Raw genomic sequence first — 8,908 nt, forward strand, 5'->3', positions numbered from 1 at the left:
AAGATTGAAAAAAAAGGAGAAAATGCTTTATTGTTGGATTTGAAAATGCTGGATTATGTCGATGCAAAATAACCAATAACCATTTTATAAATAAGAGAAATAAGGTGAGTTTAACTTGAGCCAGGTGAGGATTATAACCCAGGAAGGCCTTTCCCAGAAAGAAAGAAAGCATTCCACAGAAGCATGATTTTCAGTACAGACATATCTTTTTAGAACAAAGAACATCCATTAAACGTGCCCAGGATACATTTTTATCAAAGTTTCAGAGGTATTCAGTTGCAAACTAGCAGGTCAACATGATCCTGAAGTCAGGAAAGGGGACTTATTTTAACAGTTCTAACGAGGGCGTTACCAATAGCGCATAAGGCGGGGAAGTGTGCATTCTTATCTTAACAGATTGCACTCTTCACTTTAATGGTTAAAGCATATGTACAGTGCATGTTTGAGAGGCCATAACTCAGGCTTCTTGAGTTCAAGTCAAATCAATTTTGAACACAAATAGTTACCCCATATACCTCAATGTGAAAATCTCTTGTCATTTGGTTTGTCAAAAGATGTGCGTGTTTGTGTGTGTGTGAGTGTTTAGTGTGTCTGAAAGTCTTTATGCAGCTCAAGCTTCACTAACTTCAGAAAAATAAGTGCTACAGACTTACCCCCAAGATCATTTGAAGGTACAATTATTCACATTTATATTTTATTTATCTAGTTTTGTGAATGTTGAATAATGAATTATGCATTTAATTATTTGCGTCATCCTCTCTGAAGATGCTAAAGGCTGACTGAAAAAACCCCCTAAAATTTGCTATTCAGTATTCACAAAACTAAAATGTAGAACATTTAAGTTGTGTATCTGGGTTCATGTAAGGAAAAAACATTCTATAGAAAGGATAGATTTGGGGATGATTACGATCCTGAGTGTAAATGTCTGGGTACAAGCAAAAATTCTGGGCAGTATCTCAGACTTGCAAGGCATTAGAATTGGTGAGACCCAAGTCCAGTTCTCCAAAGAGTAAAGGTGGACCCACGTGATAGGTGGGGTACAGATGGAACAAGCAGAAAATTCCATTAAGTAAATATATTATCTGATGAAAAGGTGGAGTTGGAAAATAGGACTACAGGCAGTGTCACCCCGGGCACTCCAGGACTAGTTCAACTGACACCATCTCTTATCAACAGAGTGACTAAGAATTATCCTTCAGACAATCTTCAGAGTCATGTAGCCAGAGCATGCACAAAAGACGTCTTGACCTGAAATGACTGCAGAACCACGGATCCCCCTTCCCATGGAACCCAAGGATTGGGACACGACTGAAACTTACAAGTCAGGCTCTTATCAGAAGCAAGGGGTCCCTCATTCAGGAAGATTTGGTGTTAAAATTCCTTCCCCATCTCATCATAAATGTTTACAACCCTATCATAAAAGTGTAGAACCTCATCATAAGTGTTCAGAACCCCGTCATAAATGTTTAAAACCTTACCATAAATGCTTGAAGCCCACCGATCAAAACCCACCCGTGCCACCAGTGTTTCAAGGTGCCACACTGTTCTCCCTAACCTCTTAAATTTCCCCAAATTCTGAATCAGGGACACAGATCTGAGGGCACATGCCCCCTGTTCTCCCTGCAGATGGATCTTTCAGAATAAAGCTGATCTCTTTTCCCAAAGGCTGATGCCATAATTAATTGGCTATTTTGGTGCATTGGGCAAAAGAACCCCAATTTTGTGTGGTAACATTAGCAGGGCAGAGAGACCTAGAGGGCCCAGGAGGAGTGGAGAGATCTGCCAGTCTGGTGGGTGGGGGAGGACTTGTGGGCACACCTCTTCATGTCCCCTCCCCCACCCTCAGAAACCCTTTGTTACTCTTCTGTACTCTGTGATGCAGGCCTGGGACTATAGGCAAGCACTGGCACTCTCAGAGCTCAGTTGCTTCAGGCAGCCTCACGATTCAGACAATGGAGTTCAGCCATTGGAATGTTCTCTCATTTCTGAATAGCCCTATTGAGTTGTGTCTGAGCATCTGCTCAGCATTCTTAGATACTGACCCCAACCTGACCTTCCTGTGTGGGTTGTGATTGCTTCTTCTGTTCCTGTGCTACCTGGTGGGGATTCCATCTTTACCAACCTTCTGGAAAACCAAAGCTTTCCAAAAGGTAAGGAATGCTGGCAAGCCCGTAACAGTGATTCTTTATTGTTGTTTCTGTCTTTATCCCCATATTTTAAAAGGAGTTTGGTTGGCTCAGAGAGACACCTAAGATGGGAAGTCTGAGTAGAGGATGGAGTAGCATCCTTCTAGGAGCATAGACCAGGCAGGGCTAGGTGTTCAGCAGGGAATGTTTCCCTTTGAAGCTCACAGACCATCTGGGTGTAGTGGAGGATTCTGGGATAAAATCCCCAACAGTGATTTCATGGCCCCAGATTGGGTTATTTAGAGAGTTTGGGATCTCTGCAGGAGAACAGAGTTCCCAACACTGGATCATGAGTCACATTCGCATGTCAGGCGTCATTTTTATCTGGCTGATCAGAAGAGCAGGTCTGAGCCTCTGAGCAGAGGCTGGAGTCTGAGCTCTGTCCAGGACACATGGTCTATCTGAGGGACCACAGGCGTGTCTGTTGACCTCAGAGTCTATGCCCTCCTTGAGCAGAGGACTTCTGACTCAGAATACCAAGTTGTAGACCTCATAGACAAAATCTTTCTTCGAGTTGTTCAAAGAAGGAAAAATGGAAATACTTTATCATTAAAAAAATTAATAACAGGAAGGAACACAAAGTTCTGTTCATTAAAGTAGGCATATTATTCATGGATAATGAGTATCTGAGTTTCCTAGAGAGAGAAGGGAGAGAAATGAGTCCCAGCTTCTGATTCTTTTCTTTTTGTTCTCAGCGTAAGGGCACAGCCAAGAGGAGAAGGAAAGTTGGAACATCAGGAGGTAAGTTTCTGCTTATTCCATCTAAGCTCTCCAAGGATGACTCTTCCTGTCCTTTCCATGAGGTCCCAGGTCCATGACTTCTGAGGATGTCAGTTGCTAGCTACAGTCCCTGTCAGAAAACAGAGCCCTCAGAGGAGAGGCTCATGGGAAGGCAGTCAGAACCTGAAACGCTTCTCAGATTCCTGCTCTGCCCACCTCTGGGCATGAAGCAGTGATGAACCTGGACAATGGGTGTTGCCCAGTAGGTGGCCATGTTAGATGTCAAGAGTCAGAGCTTCTGTCTCCTGACCTCGTGAAAGTATTTTGACTTCCTGAATGATCAGATTCGTCTTTGAGGTAACCATTGACCTGTGTTCCTCACATGGTGGTTTCGAGCATCACATGAGATAAAGTATGTAAAGGTACTTTACAAATGAAGCAACATACGCCTATGAACCTTGTTAATATCATTGACCATTTGACCTCATCTGCTGATTCTTGGGGCCTTCAGAGTTTAATGTCCCAAAGGTCTCCCATAAAGGGACTCCTATGGGAGTCCATACTAACACCTATGCTTCTACCCACTCCCTCCATAACCCACTCTCCTGGTTTCCCAGGTTGGAGACATGACAAGAGGGAAACAGAGGACATAAGGAAGCTGATTTCCATTCTGAAAAGGTAACCAGTCTTTCCACTTCTTTCCTGATCCCTCTTTAGCATGTTCTGTGCCATTCCAGGGATTCAGTGCAGCCTGCCCTAGTCATGCGAGTGGGTTGCCATAGGAACGGGTATGTGAATGAAGGCCTTGGGGTGAGGGCTGCTGAGTGTGTTGTGAAGTCATGGATGTGGGGCAATGTGAAGGGGCAGCAGGCTTCAGGTGGCCCCTACACCCCCAGGCCAGCGGGTCCTCATTTCTTTCTTCTGGTCCTGGCTGCAGCTTTGTACCTCCTGTCTCCCACAGCCCTTCAGGCCAGCATCATGATACCACCCGCTTTAATCAACTGTTATTTCCAGACCCCTCCTCTGAGGTGTGTAATAGCACAACTGCAGAAGTCAATCGGCTGTTGTTCCTGGAGGACCTGGAAGATGATACCCTCTCTGTGTCCTCTTTGGCTTCCACAGCTGCTGTGACTGAGTCATCATTCACTCTGTCCTCTGCCTTCTCAGAAGTCCCTCCAGGAGGCCTAACACCAGCCCCTCCACCTGAGCCTTCCCCAACACCCCCCTCCATTCTTTCACCTAACCCAATGACACCCTTAGCTGACTTTCATTCGCCCTTACCAATGGGTCACTCTCTGCCACCAGCACCTTTTCCTCCCTTGGATTCCGAATTCCCAATGGACCATTCTCCACCCCAACCCCTTGTCTTTCTCCCTCTGTGACCACATGACACTCAGACAGTGGATCCTGTTCTCCAACCAGAGGCCACTTTGTCCATGCATACCATCTTGTCTCCTGACTCAGCCCTTTCCCAAGATGTCAACCTCTTACCAAAGTTGTCTGAGACAATGGATCCCACTGATTCATTGACTTCTCATCACACACCACCAACCCTGTCTGTTTCATCATCACAAGACAGCGCTTTAACTGTGACTCAATCTGATTCAATTTCTACCTTATTGAATCCTGTGCTGGAGAACTCATCTCTGGATAGCCCTGGTGGGTTTTCTAATTGTGTCCCACCAATCAAAGGCACTGACCATTCAAGCCTCTCAGTTTCAGAATTCTCCCCATGGGAAGCTCATGCCAAAGACTTGTTCCATTCCACTTTGGCACAATGTGATTTCAATCAAGAGTTTCTTGCCCTCCACTCTTCAGAGGGCTTTTTGAGGGGAGAACCTGCCAACAACCTTGTGGATCTTGGTAACCTCCCATTTCTCAGCCCTGATGTCCTGGCACTCTTGGAGAGACAAGTCCAAAATAGGAGTGATTTTCTGATGAGGGATTCTTTTCCAAAAGAACTTGGGCCAGACTACCAATTGCATTCTTCAGAGAAAATGTTGGAGTCAGTTGCTGATAAGCATGACTCAGCATTCTCCCTTCCTTTTTGGAGCAGCAAAGGGAAACCAAAGGAGCTGCTTGTGCACCAGCAGCCCCCATATCCTAAGACCTCAGAGGACCATTTACAACAAAAACACGTCCAGCTCTTCTCGGGTCTCCCCTCCCTGCACAGTGAGTCCTTGGCCCCTGCTGACCATGTCTCAGGTGACTGTTCCTCAATCTTCATTTTCACAACAATATTTAATGCCTCCCCAGCTGAAGAATCTCCAGTACTTTCCCATCGTCTACCTTTGTCCTCGCCTGAGATCCAGCCTCAAGCCTTGCCTCAAACCCTGTCCCAGTCCAAGCCCCTACCTGTCACTCAGGTCCAGCCCCAGGCCCACTTTCAGTCCCTACTCCCAATCCTACGATCTGGTCCTCTACCTGAGACCAAGATCTGTGGAGTGTGTTTCCATAGACCACCGAATGAGTCAGAGTCTCTCGTTCCATCTGAAATTCAACACCTGGAATGGAATGTGTTGGAGAAGCAACAAGAAAGTTTCTGGGGTTTACCCTCTGTGGTCCAAAGACCTGGGGAAGACATTTGTCCATCAGCTGCCAACTCTCCTTACCCCTAGGCCTCGCAGGCCCATGTTTCAATCTCCATCCTTCCTGGAGAGTTTCCTCTCACCGATGAGCTTTGGAAGAAACTAGACCATCACCTTTGAAAGAGGCTCATCTGGCACCGGTGGGGCCTGCCCCGCAGGATCCATGATTCTCTGTCACTGACGAGGCCTCCAAGAGATTTTTCAGAGTTACCTGAGTCAGAGTGCAATCATGGACTCCCATGGGTCTCTGTGAACAAAAATCTAAATGTTGGATTGAGCCATCCTGGAAGCTTCCATGAGAGGGGCTCAGAAATGCTTCAGCTAGAGAAGGACATGGGGAAGGATCAGGGACATAGCCCAGAGAATGGCCCAAAAGATCATCTGTTGAGTGACCTGGACAGATCTTCAGATAAGGATCAGGGCTATGACTTTGAGGAAGACCTAAGTAGTCACAAGGCGAGTCTGTCAGGGAAAAATTCAAGCTCCTCAAGTGGGAGTCTATATCAGAAACAAGTTGAAAATGTCCTGAAAGTACATTTGAGCAACAAGTTTGAGTAAATCAACGAGGGTCGGCTCCCTGGGACTGTGCATAGTTCATGGCATGCTATCAAGCAATCATTGCAGATTTCTGTGAAATCCCACACCCAAATAACACAGAGAAGTATGCCACCATCAGCGGGTGGGGAGCACTGCCTGAATACCTTCCAGCAGCTTTCCTTCATTGATTCCAGTGCACAACAGATCCTGGAAGCCCATATTAAAATGTTTCATATGAGGATGCTGTGGGGCCTTCCCTGCAGGGCCCTTGAATCCATAGAGATCTTTAATTTGAAAGGTGCAGCATCCCTTGTCCCATTCCCACCTTCCCTCCTCAACCAACGTGATTGCTGAGGTGGACTCCAAATCTGGGGGCTTCAAGCCCCTTAGAGGAAGCTCTAAATCTGTTCCTCAAGACAAAGTGGGAACAACAAATTCAGCCCCTGTCCTGGATCATTCTCACCCTGACACCTCACCTGTTGGCCAGGAAGGACAGGGGACCTTTAGACAATCACCCTCTGATATCAATCAAGAGCTTGCAGAGGATGTTCAGAGAATTATGGGTTCCAGACAGACTCTTTTGCCTGTCAGACACATCATCACAGACAAAGCCAGTCAGAGACTTTCTCTCCTAGGGAACAGATACACCCCAAAGCTGCCTGCAGGACAAGCTGAGGCTGGATATGAGCCAAAGGGGAAGAGTATGAGTTCCAGGGATGGAGTAGAAACAAGACAGGGCAAAAAGATGGAGAAGAGGTCAGAACCTTTCGCCACCCTCAGTGTGTCCAGGGAGATATTCAGGGCCAAGGAGCTCGATGTGCTGCAGTCAAGAACTAGTGACATCTTGACAACCAGCAAGCCAGGAAGCTCCCAAATGATGAGTGAAGTAGAAACTACTGGGACCACTGAAAGGCCCCCACCAAAAAGACCAGTTCCCCAAGATCCTAAATCATCATTCCTTAAAGAACAGCTGCTTAAGGAATTAAAGTCTAAACTGGAGAAGAGGAATCAGAGCCAGGTCCAAGGCCAAGCCCACTGACAGGTCCCTTGCCTCAGAGAGCTTGATTTACAAGGCCTCACTGACTCATGCACAGGGTGTCTCCAGTGGGGACATGGGAGCTTCCCAAGTGCTACATGTCCATTTGGAGGACAGAGGAATCAGCATGGAGCAGCAGCAGGAGCCTTGGGTCCCTAAGCAAGTCTTAAGGAGGTGACAAGATAAGGATTTCGCACCAGCTTCAAAGAGAGCAAGCCCTCAGGGCCCTAAAGCAGAAGAGCTTGGTGGAGGGGATGCAGGGTTGGGGACAGCCCAACCTAGAAGGAAGAGTTTCCTTACCCAGAACAAGGTATTAGAGGAGACGGTTGGGAGCAAGTCTTCCCAGATCCCATCACAGAAGGGACAACCTCCTCCTGAAAGCCTCTTCAGGAAAAAGAGGAACCACATTTTGCAATGGCTTCATCCTGGGACAAAAGGCAAAAGCCAAGAAAATTCCCAGGAAAAGGGCAGACCCATATCATCGGCACAGAGCAGAGGCCTAGTTAAAAGGAGAGCTGCCATTATTGGGACGACCACAGCTCAGAAGACCATGATGGTCCCTGAGAAGTTCCCAGAGGAGAAACTGGCGCATCATCATGCAACAGATGTCACCTGCCATCAAGAGCCCTTCCTTCCCTGAGGAAGTATGGGAAAACTCAGAAGGCAGAAGTGCAGGCCCAGGCAGAGGCCATCCAGGGACATCCTTCTAACTACAGGTCCCCCTCCTGTAAAGTGACAAACACCAAGTCTTGCCACCAAGAAGCTGTCTTTGCTGGCCAGAGTGATCCTACTAGTGTTAGACAGATCAGAGATGAGAACTGATACCCCCAGAAAGTTGTAGCCTTTAGGGATCAGCTACTGGGCCAGAAGCATCCCTCATCCATGCCCCGCAGGGAGCATGTGCACCATCCAAGTCCCAACTGCAGGGGTCAAGCCAGCCAGGGCCCTCCAGCCACTCTCACCACTGCTGAAGGCACTGTTTTCAGAGATCTGTCTCTGCTATTTCAACAGAAAATGCTTCTCCAGCATTTTCAAAGAGGAAAACTTCCTGCCCCCAAGTAATTCCTTCTCATGGAGAATTCTCCCCAATAATGATTCTCTGATAATAGTGAAGTCTTTTCTGTGTGCTGTGTTGGGGGCATGGGTTTTGGGTAATTCAGGACTTGTGCTTTGGGAAAGGAAGAGTTAGTCCAGCTCTTATTGATTGCTTCCTTTGGTTTCTAACAGGTGACCAGTCCCCTGGAGCTCTTGTTGACAGAGATATGACGTGCCCCCCAAAGCCCATTTCCTCCCTGATGAGTTTGAGATAGGCTCTGTCTCCTGCCTCTTAGCTTAGCCTTAATGAAAATGTACAGCAGCCCACACCTTCCCCTCACTGAATGTTTTATAAGCTTTAGAGAAGTAGGGAAGACAGGTCTTCTATATCCTAAGAAAGTGAAGGACAGGTGTATTTTTCAGAAAATAACAGTGAAGAAGAAACATTGGCTTCATCATGATTTATAAGTCAGTGACTGGAGGACCCTACAGCTGGGTGAACCCTGGAGGGAAGTGTTTGGGGGTTACTGCTGCAGTGCATCCTGGGCTGGTGGGGGAGGGGCTAGGAACAGCATAGATGCTGCTTAAGAATCTGTCATGTGGGTCATGTTAATGTATTGAGGAAGCATACTTTAGACTTGACACTGAATTTTACTTACTGGAAAGGCAGCTGGGGAAGTGGTTCCCCTCCCTGAGTATTTCTTCAGATTACTGATTGATGACATTTTGTTGCAAAGCAAAATCATCACTTAGCTGTCAGTAGTAGCAATGTTGACCAGGCAGCCACCTACCTCCCAGGGTAAAAT

At 46.9% G+C, this 8,908-nt stretch overlaps 1 long non-coding RNA gene across 2 annotated transcripts; it reads left to right on the plus strand.

The window, feature by feature from the left end:
• The first annotated feature begins 526 nt into the window (after positions 1-526).
• Positions 527-8,175, plus strand: LOC111770237 (uncharacterized). Of its 2 annotated transcripts, XR_011431783.1 has the most exons (4): positions 527-2,150; positions 2,882-2,927; positions 3,524-3,584; positions 3,868-8,175. It is a non-coding gene; the product is annotated as an uncharacterized lncRNA (long non-coding RNA). The 2 variants fall into 2 exon arrangements; XR_011431784.1 differs by having other exon boundaries at positions 3,524-8,175.
• Positions 8,176-8,908: the final 733 nt, after the last annotated feature.

The sequence above is a fragment of the Equus caballus genome, chromosome 23, assembly GCF_041296265.1.
Source record: "Equus caballus isolate H_3958 breed thoroughbred chromosome 23, TB-T2T, whole genome shotgun sequence".
Taxonomy (NCBI): domain Eukaryota; kingdom Metazoa; phylum Chordata; class Mammalia; order Perissodactyla; family Equidae; genus Equus; species Equus caballus.